The following is a 14,487-nucleotide window of genomic DNA, read 5'->3' on the forward strand; positions in this document are numbered from 1 at the left end:
GCCCAGGTGGCCCCTCCTGTCGTTCTGCCCCCAGGTGGCACCTCCTGTCGTTCTCCTCCATGTTCTCAAAGTTCTCCGCCCAGGTGTCCCCTCCTGTCGTTCTCCTCCAGGTTCTCCTCCAAGTTCTGTGCCCAGGTCGCTCCTCCTGTCGTTCTCCTCCAGGTTCTCCTCCACGTTCTGTGCCCAGGTCGCTCCTCCTGTTGTTCTCCTCCAGGTTCTCCTCCACGTTCTGTGCCCAGGTGGCCCCTCCTGTTGTTCTCCGCCGGGTTCTCCTCCACGTTCTGTGCCCAGGTCACTCCTCCTGTCGTTCTCCTCCAGGTTCTCTTCCAAGTTCTGTGCCCAGGTGGCCCCTCCTGTTGTTCTCCGCCAGGTTCTCCGCCCAGGTCGCTCCTCCTGTCCTTCTCCTCCAGGTTCTCCAAGTTCTCCGCCCAGGTGGCCCCTCCTTTCGTTCTCCTCCAGGATCTTCTCCAAGTTCTGCCCCGAGGTGGCTCCTCCTGTCGTTCTCTTCCTGGTTCTTCTCCACGTTCTGTGCCCAGGTGGCCCCTCCTGTCGTTCTCCTCCAGGATCTCCTCCACGTTCTGTGCCCAGGTCGCTCCTCCTGTCGTTCTCCTCCAGGTTCTCCTCCACGTTCTGTGCCCAGGTGGCCCCTCCTGTCGTTCTCCAGGATCTCCTCCAAGTTCTGCCCCCAGGTGGCTCCTCCTGTCGTTCTTCTCCAGGATCTCCCCCACGTTCTGTGCCCAGGTCGCTCCTCCTGTCGTTCTCCTCCAGGTTCTCCTCCACGTTCTCTGCCCAGGTCGCTCCTCCTGTCGTTCTCCTCCACGTTCTGCCCCCAGGTGGCTCCTCCTGTCGTTCTCCTCCATGTTCTCCAAGTTCTCCGCCCAGGTGGCCCCTCCTGTTGTTCTCCGCCAGGTTCTCCGCCCAGGTCGCTCCTCCTGTCCTTCTCCTCCAGGTTCTCCAAGTTCTCCGCCCAGGTGGCCCCTCCTTTCGTTCTCCTCCAGGATCTCCTCCAAGTTCTGCCCCGAGGTGGCCCCTCCTGTCGTTCTCTTCCTGGTTCTCCTCCACGTTCTGTTCCCAGGTGGCCCCTCCTGTCGTTCTCCTCCAGGATCTCCTCCACGTTCTGTGCCCAGGTCGCTCCTCCTGTCGTTCTCCTCCAGGTTCTCCTCCACGTTCTGTGCCCAGGTGGACCCTCCTGTCGTTCTCCAGGATCTCCTCCAAGTTCTGCCGCCAGGTGGCTCCTCCTGTCGTTCTCCTCCAGGATCTCCTCCACGTTCTGTGCCCAGGTCGCTCCTCCTGTCGTTCTCCTCCAGGTTCTCCTCCAGATGCTGCGCACAGGTTGTCCCTCCTATCATTCTCCTCCACGTTCTCCGCCCAGGTCGCTCCTCCTGTCGTTCTCCGCCCAGGTGGCCCCTCCTGTCGTTCTCCAGGATCTCGTCCAAGTTCTGACCCCAGGTGGCTCCTCCTGTCGTTCTCCTCCAGGTTCTCCTGCACGTTCTGTGCCCAGGTTGCTCCTCCTGTCGTTCTCCTCCAGGTTCTCCAAGTTCTCCGCCCAGGTGGCCCCTCCTGTCGTTCTGCCCCCAGGTGGCTCCTCCTGTCGTTCTCCTCCAGGTTCTCCAAGTTCTCCGCCCAGGTTGCCCCTCCTGTCGTTCTCCTCCAGGATCTCCTCCACGTTCTGTGCCCAGGTAGCTCCTCCTGTCGTTCTTCTTCAGGTTCTCCTCCACGTTCTGTGCCCAGGTCGCTCCTCCTGTCGTTCTCCTCCAGGTTCTCCTCCACGTTCTGTGCCCAGGTGGCCCCTCCTGTCGTTCTCCAGGATCTCCTCCAAGTTCTGCCCCCAGGTGGCTCCTCCTGTCGTTCTTCTCCAGGATCTCCTCCACGTTCTGTGCCCAGGTCGCTCCTCCTGTCGTTCTCCTCCAGGTTCTCCTCCACGTTCTCTGCCCAGGTCGCTCCTCCTGTCGTTCTCCTCCACGTTCTGCCCCCAGGTGGCTCCTCCTGTCGTTCTCCTCCATGTTCTCCAAGTTCTCCGCCCAGGTGGCCCCTCCTGTTGTTCTCCGCCAGGTTCTCCGCCCAGGTCGCTCCTCCTGTCCTTCTCCTCCAGGTTCTCCAAGTTCTCCGCCCAGGTGGCCCCTCCTTTCGTTCTCCTCCAGGATCTCCTCCAAGTTCTGCCCCGAGGTGGCCCCTCCTGTCGTTCTCTTCCTGGTTCTCCTCCACGTTCTGTTCCCAGGTGGCCCCTCCTGTCGTTCTCCTCCAGGATCTCCTCCACGTTCTGTGCCCAGGTCGCTCCTCCTGTCGTTCTCCTCCAGGTTCTCCTCCACGTTCTGTGCCCAGGTGGACCCTCCTGTCGTTCTCCGGGATCTCCTCCAAGTTCTGCCGCCAGGTGGCTCCTCCTGTCGTTCTCCTCCAGGATCTCCTCCACGTTCTGTGCCCAGGTCGCTCCTCCTGTCGTTCTCCTCCAGGTTCTCCTCCAGATGCTGCGCACAGGTTGTCCCTCCTATCATTCTCCTCTACGTTCTCCGCCCAGGTCGCTCCTCCTGTCGTTCTCCGCCCAGGTGGCCCCTCCTGTCGTTCTCCAGGATCTCCTCCAAGTTCTGACCCCAGGTGGCTCCTCCTGTCGTTCTCCTCCAGGTTCTCCTGCACGTTCTGTGCCCAGGTTGCTCCTCCTGTCGTTCTCCTCCAGGTTCTCCAAGTTCTCCGCCCAGGTGGCCCCTCCTGTCGTTCTGCCCCCAGGTGGCTCCTCCTGTCGTTCTCCTCCAGGTTCTCCAAGTTCTCCGCCCAGGTTGCCCCTCCTGTCGTTCTCCTCCAGGATCTCCTCCACGTTCTGTGCCCAGGTAGCTCCTCCTGTCGTTCTTCTTCAGGTTCTCCTCCACGTTCTGTGCCCAGGTCGTTCCTCCTGTCGTTCTCCTCCAGGTTCTCTTCCAAGTTCTGTGCCCAGGTGGCCCCTCCTGTTGTTCTCCGCCAGGTTCTCCGCCCAGGTCGCTCCTCCTGTCCTTCTCCTCCAGGTTCTCCAAGTTCTCCGCCCAGGTGGCCCCTCCTTTCGTTCTCCTCCAGGATCTTCTCCAAGTTCTGCCCCGAGGTGGCCCCTCCTGTCGTTCTCTTCCTGGTTCTCCTCCACGTTCTGTGCCCAGGTGGCCCCTCCTGTCGTTCTCCTCCAGGATCTCCTCCACGTTCTGTGCCCAGGTCGCTCCTCCTGTCGTTCTCCTCCAGGTTCTCCTCCACGTTCTGTGCCCAGGTGGCCCCTCCTGTCGTTCTCCAGGATCTCCTCCAAGTTCTGCCCCCAGGTGGCTCCTCCTGTCGTTCTCCTCCAGGTTCTCCAAGTTCTCCGCCCAGGTGGCCCCTCCTGTCGTTCTGCCCCCAGGTGGCACCTCCTGTCGTTCTCCTCCATGTTCTCAAAGTTCTCCGCCCAGGTGTCCCCTCCTGTCGTTCTCCTCCAGGTTCTCCTCCAAGTTCTGTGCCCAGGTCGCTCCTCCTGTCGTTCTCCTCCAGGTTCTCCTCCACGTTCTGTGCCCAGGTCGCTCCTCCTGTTGTTCTCCTCCAGGTTCTCCTCCACGTTCTGTGCCCAGGTGGCCCCTCCTGTTGTTCTCCGCCAGGTTCTCCTCCACGTTCTGTGCCCAGGTCACTCCTCCTGTCGTTCTCCTCCAGGTTCTCTTCCAAGTTCTGTGCCCAGGTGGCCCCTCCTGTTGTTCTCCGCCAGGTTCTCCGCCCAGGTCGCTCCTCCTGTCCTTCTCCTCCAGGTTCTCCAAGTTCTCCGCCCAGGTGGCCCCTCCTTTCGTTCTCCTCCAGGATCTTCTCCAAGTTCTGCCCCGAGGTGGCCCCTCCTGTCGTTCTCTTCCTGGTTCTCCTCCACGTTCTGTGCCCAGGTGGCCCCTCCTGTCGTTCTCCTCCAGGATCTCCTCCACGTTCTGTGCCCAGGTCGCTCCTCCTGTCGTTCTCCTCCAGGTTCTCCTCCACGTTCTGTGCCCAGGTGGCCCCTCCTGTCGTTCTCCAGGATCTCCTCCAAGTTCTGCCCCCAGGTGGCTCCTCCTGTCGTTCTTCTCCAGGATCTCCTCCACGTTCTGTGCCCAGGTCGCTACTCCTGTCGTTCTCCTCCAGGTTCTCCTCCACGTTCTCTGCCCAGGTCGCTCCTCCTGTCGTTCTCCTCCACGTTCTGCCCCCAGGTGGCTCTTCCTGTCGTTCTCCTCCATGTTCTCCAAGTTCTCCGCCCAGGTGGCCCCTCCTGTTGTTCTCCGCCAGGTTCTCCGCCCAGGTCGCTCCTCCTGTCCTTCTCCTCCAGGTTCTCCAAGTTCTCCGCCCAGGTGGCCCCTCCTTTCGTTCTCCTCCAGGATCTCCTCCAAGTTCTGCCCCGAGGTGGCCCCTCCTGTCGTTCTCTTCCTGGTTCTCCTCCACGTTCTGTTCCCAGGTGGCCCCTCCTGTCGTTCTCCTCCAGGATCTCCTCCACGTTCTGTGCCCAGGTCGCTCCTCCTGTCGTTCTCCTCCAGGTTCTCCTCCACGTTCTGTGCCCAGGTGGACCCTCCTGTCGTTCTCCAGGATCTCCTCCAAGTTCTGCCGCCAGGTGGCTCCTCCTGTCGTTCTCCTCCAGGATCTCCTCCACGTTCTGTGCCCAGGTCGCTCCTCCTGTCGTTCTCCTCCAGGTTCTCCTCCAGATGCTGCGCACAGGTTGTCCCTCCTATCATTCTCCTCCACGTTCTCCGCCCAGGTCGCTCCTCCTGTCGTTCTCCGCCCAGGTGGCCCCTCCTGTCGTTCTCCAGGATCTCCTCCAAGTTCTGACCCCAGGTGGCTCCTCCTGTCGTTCTCCTCCAGGTTCTCCTGCACGTTCTGTGCCCAGGTTGCTCCTCCTGTCGTTCTCCTCCAGGTTCTCCAAGTTCTCCGCCCAGGTGGCCCCTCCTGTCGTTCTGCCCCCAGGTGGCTCCTCCTGTCGTTCTCCTCCAGGTTCTCCAAGTTCTCCGCCCAGGTTGCCCCTCCTGTCGTTCTCCTCCAGGATCTCCTCCACGTTCTGTGCCCAGGTAGCTCCTCCTGTCGTTCTTCTTCAGGTTCTCCTCCACGTTCTGTGCCCAGGTCGTTCCTCCTGTCGTTCTCCTCCAGGTTCTCCTCCAAGTTCTGCCCCCAGGTGGATCCTCCTGTCGTTCTCCTCCAGGTTCTCCTCCACGTTCTGCGCCCAGGTTGCTCCTCCTGTCGTTCTCCTCCAGGTTCTCCTCCACGTTCTGTTCCCAGGTTGCTGCTCCTGTCGTTCTCCTCCAGGTTCTCCAAGTTCTCCGCCCAGGTGGCTCCTCCTGTCGTTCTCCTCCAGATGCTGCGCACAGGTTGCCCCTCCTATCGTTCTCCTCCACGTTCTCCGCCCAGGTCGCTCCTCCTGTCGTTCTCCTCCAGGTTCTCCAAGTTCTCCGCCCAGGTGGCCCCTCCTGTCGTTCTCCAGGATCTCCTCCAAGTTCTGCCCCCAGGTTGCTCCTCCTGTCGTTCTCCTCCATGTTCTCCAAGTTCTCCGCCCAGGTGGCCCCTCCTGTCATTCTCCTCCAGGTTCTCCTCCAAGTTCTGTGCCCAGGTCGCTCCTCCTGTCGTTCTCCTCCAGGTTCTCCTCCACGTTCTGTGCCCAGGTCGCTCCTCCTGTCGTTCTTCTCCAGGTTCTCCTCCAAGTTCTGCCCCCAGGTGGCTCCTCCTTTCGGTCTCCTCCAGGTTCTCCTTCACGTTCTGTGCCCAGGTTGCTCCTCCTGTCGTTCTCCTCCAGGTTCTCCTCCACGTTCTGTGCCCAGGTTGCTCCTCCTGTCGTTCTCCTCCAGGTTCTCTTCCAAGTTCTGTGCCCAGGTAGCCCCTCCTGTTGTTCTCCGCCAGGTTCTCCTCCAAGTTCTGCCCCCAGGTGGCTCCTCCTGTCGTTCTCCTCCAGGTTCTCCTCCACGTTCTGTGCCCAGGTTGCTCCTGCTCTCGTTCTCCTCCAGGTTCTCCTCCAAGTTCTGCCCCCAGGTGGCTCCTCCTGTCGTTCTCCTCCAGGTTCTCCTACACGTTCTGTGCCCAGGTTCCTCCTCCTGTCGTTCTCCTCCAGGTTCTCCAAGTTCTCCGCCCAGGTGGCCCCTCCTGTCGTTCTGCCCCCAGGTGGCTCCTCCTGTCATTCTCCTCCATGTTCTCCAAGTTCTCCGCCCAGGTGGCCCCTCCTGTCGTTCTCCTCCAGGTTCTCCTCCAAGTTCTGTGCCCAGGTCGCTCCTCCTGTCGTTCTCCTCCAGGTTCTCCTCCACGTTCTGTGCCCAGGTCGCTCCTACTGTCGTTCTCTTCCAGGTTCTCCTCCAAGTTCTGCCCCCAGGTGGCTCCTCCTTTCATTCTCCTCCAGGTTCTCCTTCACGTTCTGTGCCCAGGTTGCTCCTCCTGTCCTTCTCCTCCAGGTTCTCCTCCACGTTCTGTGCCCAGGTTGCTCCTCCTGTCGTTCTCCTCCAGGTTCTCTTCCAAGTTCTGTGCCCAGGTTTCCCCTCCTGTTGTTCTCCGCCAGGTTCTCCTCCAAGTTCTGCCCCCAGGTGGCTCCTCCTGTCGTTCTCCTCCACGTTCTGTGCCCAGGTTGCTCCTCCTGTCGTTCTCCTCCAGGTTGTCCTCCACGTTCTGTGCCCAGGTTGCTCCTCCTGTCGTTCTCCTCCAGGTTCTCTTCCAAGTTCTGTGCCCAGGTAGCCCCTCCTGTTGTTCTCCGCCAGGTTCTCCTCCAACTTCTGCCCCCAGGTGGCTCCTCCTGTCGTTCTCCTCCAGGTTCTCCTCCTTGTTCTGCGCCCAGGTTGCTCCTCCTGTCGTTCTCCTCCAGGTTCTCCTCCAAGTTCTGCCCCCAGGTGGCTCCTCCTGTCGTTCTCCTCCAGGTTCTCCTCCACGTTCTGCGCCCAGGTTTCTCCTCCTGTCGTTCTCCTCCAGGTTCTCCTCCAAGTTCTGCCCCCAGGTGGCTCCTCCTGTCGTTCTCCTCCAGGTTCTCTTCCAAGTTCTGTGCCCAGGTCGCTCCTCCTGTAGTTCTCCTCCAGGTTCTCCTCCATGTTCTGTGCCCAGGTCGCTCCTCCTGTCGTTCTCCTCCAGGTTCTCCTCCAAGGTCTGCGCCCAGGTGGCCCCTCCTGTCGTTCTCCGCCAGGTTCTCCGCCCAGGTGTCCCCTCCTGTCGTTCTCCGCCAGGTTCTCTGCCCAGGTCGCTCCTCCTGTCGTTCTTCTTCAGGTTCTCCTCCACGTTCTGTGCCCAGGTCGCTCCTCCTGTCGTTCTCCTCCAGGTTCTCTTCCAAGTTCTGTGCCCAGGTAGCCCCTCCTGTTGTTCTCCGCCAGGTTTTCCTCCAAGTTCTGCCCCCAGGTAGCTCCTCCTGTCGTTCTCCTCCAGGTTCTCCTCCACGTTCTGTGCCCAGGTTGCTCCTCCTGTCGTTCTCCTCCAGGTTGTCTTCCAAGTTCTGTGCCCAGGTAGCCCCTCCTGTTGTTCTCCGCCAGGTTCTCCTACAAGTTCTGCCCCCAGGTGGCTCCTCCTGTCGTTCTCCTCCACGTTCTGCGCCCAGGTTGCTCCTCCTATCGTTCTCCTCCAGGTTCTCCTCCAAGTTCTGCCCCCAGGTGGCTCCTGCTGTCGTTCTCCTCCAGGTTCTCCTCCACATTCTGTGCCAAGGTTGCTCCTCCTGTCGTTCTCCTCCAGGTTCTCCTCCACGTTCTGTGCCCAGGTTCCTCCTCCTGTCGTTCTCCTCCAGGTTCTCCAAGTTCTCCGCCCAGGTGGCCCCTCCTGTCGTTCTGCCCCAGGTGGCTCCTCCTGTCGTTCTCCTCCATGTTCTCCAAGTTCTCCGCCCAGGTGGCCCCTCCTGTCGTTCTCCTCCAGGTTCTCCTCCAAGTTCTGTGCCCAGGTCGCTCCTCCTGTCGTTCTCCTCCAGGTTCTCCTCCACGTTCTTTGCCCAGGTCGCTCCTACTGTCGTTCTCCTCCAGGTTCTCCTCCAAGTTCTGCCCCCAGGTGGCTCCTCCTTTCGTTCTCCTCCAGGTTCTCCTTTACGTTCTGTGCCCAGGTTGCTCCTCCAGGTTCTCCTCCACGTTCTGTGCCCAGGTTGCTCCTCCTGTCGTTCTCCTCCAGGTTCTCTTACAAGTTCTGTGCCCAGGTAGCCCCTCCTGTTGTTCTCCGCCAGGTTCTCCTCCAAGTTCTGCCCCCAGGTGGCTCCTCCTGTCGTTCTCCTCCAGGTTCTCCTCCACGTTCTGTGCCCAGGTTGCTCCTCCTGTCGTTCTCCTCCAGGTTCTCCTCCAAGTTCTGCCCCCAGGTGGCTCCTCCTGTCGTTCTCCTCCAGGTTCTCCACCACGTTCTGTGCCCAGGTTCCTCCTCCTGTCGTTCTCCTCCAGGTTCTCCTCCACGTTCTGTGCCCAGGTTGCTCCTCCTGTCGTTCTCCTCCAGGTTCTCTTCCAAGTTCTGTGCCCAGTTGGCCCCTCCTGTTGTTCTCCGCCAGGTTCTCCACCAAGTTCTGCCCCCAGGTGGCTCCTCCTGTCGTTCTCCTCCAGGTTCTCCTCCACGTTCTGCGCCCAGGTGGCTTCTCCTGTCGTTCTCCTCCAGGTTCTCCAAGTTCTCCGCCCAGGTGACCCCTCCTGTCGTTCTCCTCCAGGATCTCCTCCAAGTTCTGCCCCGAGGTGGCCCCTCCTGTCGTTCTCTTCCTGGTTCTCCTCCACGTTCTGTGCCCAGGTTGCTGCTCCTGTCGTTCTCCTCCAGGTTCTCCAAGTTCTCCGCCCAGATGGCCCCTCCTGTCGTTCGCCTCCAGGTTCTCCTCCACGTTCTGTGCCCAGGTTGCTGCTCCAGTCGTTCTCCTCCAGGTTCTCTTCCAAGTTCTGTGCCCAGGTGGCCCCTCCTGTTGTTCTCCGCCAGGTTCTCCTTTAAGTTCTGCCCCCAGGTGGCTCCTCCTGTCGTTCTCCTCCAGGTTCTCTGCCACGTTCTGTGCCCAGGTTGCTCCTCCTGTCGTTCTCCTCCAGGTTCTCCTCCACGTTCTGTGCCCAGGTTGCTCCTCCTGTCGTTCTCCTCCAGGTTCTCCTCCACGTTCTGTGCCCAGGTTACTCCTCCTGTCGTTCTCCTCCAGGTTCTCTTCCAAGTTCTGTGCCCAGGTGGCCCCTCCTGTTGTTCTCCGCCAGGTTCTCCTCCAAGTTCTTCCCCCAGGTGGCTCCTCCTGTCGTTCTCCTCCAGGTTCTCCAAGTTCTCCGCCCAGGTGACCCCTCCTGTCGTTCTCCTCCAGGATCTCCTCCAAGTTCTGCGCCCAGGTGGCCCCTCCTGTCGTTCTCCCCCAGGTTCTCCTCCAGGTTCTGCGCACGGGTAGCCCCTCCTTAACTCACTGAGCTACAGATCAGATAAAAAGAAATAAATTCGTCGTCCCTTTGGCATCGTAGTTCCTGAAGTGACCACACAGGCGGAGCCAAGGCGGAGTCTGGGTGGAGTCAGGGCGGAGAGTAGGCGGGGAGGTGGGTGGCGGCCTCCCCCCTCTACTCCCCCACCTCCCCCCACCGCCCACCACACCTTCCCCCGCCCGACGAGTTCTTCGAGTCTCCATGAGTTCCTCGAGTCTCGACAGGTTTTCCCGAGTTTCTTGAGTTTCCACAAGGTCGGAGGCAGAACAAGTTGTCATGAAGAGGTGTTGAAGTCGGCCAGCATGGAGTGACTTTTTACAGCGACTAGAAGGAAGACGACTAGAAGAGCACGTCTTTAACCACCATCCATAACATCCATGGAGTCGGCTCCAGAGAAATGAAATGAGAAATGAAGGGAGGTCAACTTTTATCAACCTCCATCCAGATGTTCAACTTGATATCTTTACTTGGAGATTTTTAGCACCATGAATCTTTAGTATCACACTTTATTATCATTTATTAGGACTGTAATGGAATCCACCAGCAGATTTAGTTTTTGTTGACAAACTTTATTCTTGTCGTCGTGGGACTGCAGTATTTTAAACTGTTCCTTCTATTTGACCTCATGTTTGTTAGTTTTAGTGGAGAATCTTATTTTAGTTGTCGATTAGTCTCTTAAAAACCAAATAATAAATTGGATTAGTCAAGAGGTTTAAATTTCTTACTTTGTCATATTTTAAATATGACAAAAAATATATAAAGCGTCTTGAGACAATTTGACCTGTAATTGGCGTTATATAAATAAAACTGAATTTAAATTGTATGTGTCTTGTAATGTTGGAGTAATTCAGCCATATATGTTGCAAAACATTTTCTTTGTCCATTAATCTGTCGTTTTCTCCAGTAATTCATTTCTTGTTTTGGTTTATAAAATGTCAAACCCAAATATATTCAGTTTACCATCATAAAAACCAAAAAGATTTACATTCATGATGCAGGAATCAGACACTTTTTCACTTTTTATCTTAGTTTAGTCAGAAAGATAGTTGATAATGTGTGAATTGTTGCAGCTTGTGAGCCGTAGAAGGTTTTAATCTTTGGGGCCGAGTGTCAAAAAACATTTAGAAACCATCATCAACAAAACGCTCAACAAAGATTTGAACATCATTAAAGGGAAATCCAACTTTTGCATGACAATGTCTAATTAAAGGACATTTATTTCCAACATAAATGTGTGATATTCATCCTCTGGAACTTTCTCCAGTCTTCCACCTGGACTGGTTTGGTCGGGAGCATGTGCAACAAACATTTGAAAAACTGCACTTTAACATCAATGAATGACACTGAAGTTTAATCTCTACATAAATGAGACTGAGTCTGGATGTGCTGCTCTGTCATTAACTCCTAAGTTTAGGGAAAGTTCAAACAAAAGAGGACAGTTCAGATAAGACTTGAGAATGAGCTTATTTTGAACAAACATCTCAGACTTTCTGAGCTTCAGCACGAATAGCAAGATATTTTAACAAGTAACTCAAGAGATCCAGAAGTTGGAGAGTCAGCTTTAGCTGAGCCAAAGAACATGTGGGACGCTAACCTAGCAAACATTTCAGACTTTTCTCTGTGAATTCTGAGAAATAATTTCCTATTTAATGACAGAGCTACACATCTTAATTCAGTCTCACTCAGACTCTAATTCAGTGTCATCCATCCATATTAAAGTGCAGTTACCCAAAATGTTTGTTGCATGAGCTCCAACAAAACCTGTCCAGGTAGAAGGCCACTTTGACAAACAGGAAGTGGACGATTCCAAGCAGATTGATAGAAGGGGGAACCGGACTGTACTAAGTTTGGTTGAGTAAAGAGGGGTGTTTTGTGGGTTTTTAAGGTTGATAATGATTATTAGTGAGACATTTGGAGTAGATATTCATTTGCAGTAAATGAAAGTATTTAAAATCTTGGAGTTTAACTTAGAAGAACACAAACTCTAACAGAAAACTTTGTTGAAACGTTTTTGTTTTGTTTACAGATGTTAAAAGAGTTTTATTCGTGACGTATAACCAATCAAATCACTCCAGAAGACAGAGCGACCACAGGTAGATAAAGGTTCAGAGCCAAAGTAGCACCATTTTTAAATGTATTTATTACCGTAAATCAGTAAAAAAAAAAAAAAAAAATACTGATAATCAGTAAATCAGTCAGGCCATAATTACTACAATTCTACAGTTGATGTCTCTTTCCTTTGACTTATTTGTACAATATATGATGTATATTATGCCGTTTTTTCATCCCAAAGGCTATACTATGATGTTTTCTAAGAGACATACGATGCTACTCTGGTTGTTCTGGCCCTGGGCTGCTGCACTCCTCCTCTGTTGTTTTCTGGATTGTACTCAGCTGCATGCCTTCGTCCACCCAGCCTCCGTTGACTCGTCCCGCCTGCCGTCTCTGGAGCTGAAGCTGGATTGGAACAGACCAAAGTACAGTCCAATCACGATGTCAGCTGCCTCTCAAAAGGCTCCTTCATCTGGCAGGTGGTGGCACTTCTTCTGAGGGGAAGCTGAGCTGGCCCAGCAGAACTTTGGAGATGTGTTCCAGTGGTTGGTGGATGTGTGGGGAGATAGAGAGGGACCTTTGAATTGTTCAGAAAGGAAAACAGGAAACCCATTGTTAGTTTTAGTTTAGGGTGCTACTGCGGTGTGTTTTTGGGCTTGAAGAGGTGAACAGGAAGAGTTTTTTTTTTCGTATTGATTATCTTTCACTTTGTTCCTGGTTGGAATGCCCATCAATGTCAACATGAAGTTCACTTTCAGTTCTGTTTATTTATTTTTATTTTACTAACACCCATTCGTTTTTAACCCCCTCACATGTTGTGTTGTTGTAAACTTACTCTTTCAAATAAATTCTTGTCTAACCCTCTGGAAAGCAGCGTTTGGACTGTTTTTGTGTTGCTCCTCACCTACTGACAGCTGTGGACTAAAGGCTATACTCTGACGTTTTTAGAGCGACATGCTATACTATGATGTTTGTTGGGCGACACACTATACTATAGGCTTTTTTAATTGACATATTACTGACTTTTTGTTTTAGTTTTTTTTGTTGTTTTTTAGCAACATACAAGAATTTGAACAGTTTTAAAACTTACTATACTTTTACTTGTGTAATGAAATATTATTCTATGGCATTTTTTAGACGACATATTATACTCTGATGTTTTCTTGAATTACATACTATTTTGACAATATATTGCACTATGACATTTTTTGAACCACATATCATACATGACAATTTTAGGCAACATCCTATCATTTTGCGCTTTTTGAACCACATAATAATCTATGGTGTTTTTTTGCAGACATGCTATACTATGAACTACAGGCCATACTATGTTATTCTTGAGTAAAGTATACTATACTTTGACATTTTCTGAACTTCATCCTATACTATGGCGTTATACACAGAGTGCTTTGGTTACATGTTGATTTATAATCTAGATTTTTTTCTGTTTTGTTTTTTGATGGGATTACCACAGACCTGAACGTGAACACTGTCGACACCCACCTGAGGGAGACGCTGTCTGAGATCTCAAGGCTGCTTGGTCGTGGTCTTTCTGGCACGTACTCTTCCAAGATGAGCCGGGAAGTTTAACACTGATGGAATGACACCAGGTCTAAGCCGACAAACTTCCACTTCCTCCTCCTTAACCCGTAGTCTCTGGGAAACCTACATGGAGTAAGAAAAGTAGACAAAGTAAGTAAGTCTGTACACAATATATTAAAAAAGAAATCATGCTAATAAATTAAGTACAAATAACCGAATTCGCCAATATACTGGAGACCAGAGCTATTTAATTTAATAAGTATAACCTTGTTTAGTAACATTTCAATTATTTGAGAGCAGTCCTAAAGAATTGCCTGTAATCCCAATCATAAAATGGGTTTGGAGGAAGAACATACATGGTAATCTGGATATACATGAGTTAGGCTTTATAACTACTATTGGTAGTATTGGTGGTAGTAATAGCAATGTGACTACTACTAGTAGTAGTGGTAGTACATTACTGCTGCTGATACTGGCACTGCTACTACAACTTGTAATACTATTACAAATGCTGATACTACTTCTACGACTCTAACAGCTGTTTATACTACTACTGCTGCTTGTACTTTTAGTATTACTACTACTGCTTGTACAACTATACTACAGCTACTATTAATCGTCTGGTATTTGCTTGTCAAGCTGCTAGCTCGCCTTAGCGTTTTGCTAGTGGCTAACTAGTTAGCTCTCATAGACTGGAAGCTCTCAACAAGATTTCACAATGAAAAAAGAGCCAAAAAGTATTCTTACCTATGAAAAGTCATTCCAAGTTTCCTTGTCTCAATCGTACGACGTAGTGTGTAATTGTATGCAGCACAGTGAGCCGGCATACTTCTTGTTTCCGTTTTCACGCCGTCTACATCAACAGAATGCACTGAAACTTTGCCCCCACTAGCTTAGCCTCGCAGTAGTACGCAGCTCAAAGGGGCGTGTCCTATCTACTCATTCATATCTATGAGAACAACGTAGCTGCACATAAGGACGCCTGTCAATGACGTTGATTAGCTGCGTAAATACCATTATATACAGTCTATGGTAAATACGTATGTGAATCGCATCATTGGCTGGAGCAGCCAGTCACTGGTCACTCACTGACTCACACTGAAAAATAGCACAGAATGAATTGTTACGTGTTTATTTTATTTACAATTCAGGTTGGATTTTTTTTTGTGTGTGTGCAGCGCAGATTTTCTGTGCGCGGAGACCGTCAGCAGTGCGCAATTGCGCAAGCGCGCAGCTTAGAGGGAACAGTGCCGCTGTGTCCACCCCGGGTCTGATAGGTAGTCATTCACTGAAACTCCGATGTCCAAGTTTCTGTGAATGCAACTATGTTGTATGAGTGGAAGTGAAAGCATCATTTCATGACAGAACTTGTAGAACTTTTTTTCTCTGCGTTTTATGAAAAAAAAAAACAACAACAACAAAACAACAACTGTAACATCAAAAAACAGCAGGATCCATATGAGCATCTCCAAACCAAGAGAGAGAGGTGCATGCATTTATACAAAACACAAAACAGCGATAGCTTCATAATTTAACCAAATTTGCCCGTGGGGATTAATAAAGTAATGATATTTTATGGTATTCTATTTATATGTAACTACTAATTATCCCC

The 14,487-nt window shown here is 52.8% G+C and overlaps 1 protein-coding gene across 1 annotated transcript in view; it reads right to left on the reverse strand.

Annotated features, from left to right (window-relative positions):
• The window catches only part of bgnb (biglycan b), a 235,745-nt gene that overhangs the window by 179,121 nt on the left and 42,137 nt on the right, over positions 1-14,487 (reverse strand). The gene's annotated exons all lie outside the window — the stretch shown is intronic.

The sequence above is a fragment of the Amphiprion ocellaris genome, chromosome 8 (assembly GCF_022539595.1).
Source record: "Amphiprion ocellaris isolate individual 3 ecotype Okinawa chromosome 8, ASM2253959v1, whole genome shotgun sequence".
Classification (NCBI taxonomy): Eukaryota; Metazoa; Chordata; class Actinopteri; family Pomacentridae; genus Amphiprion; species Amphiprion ocellaris.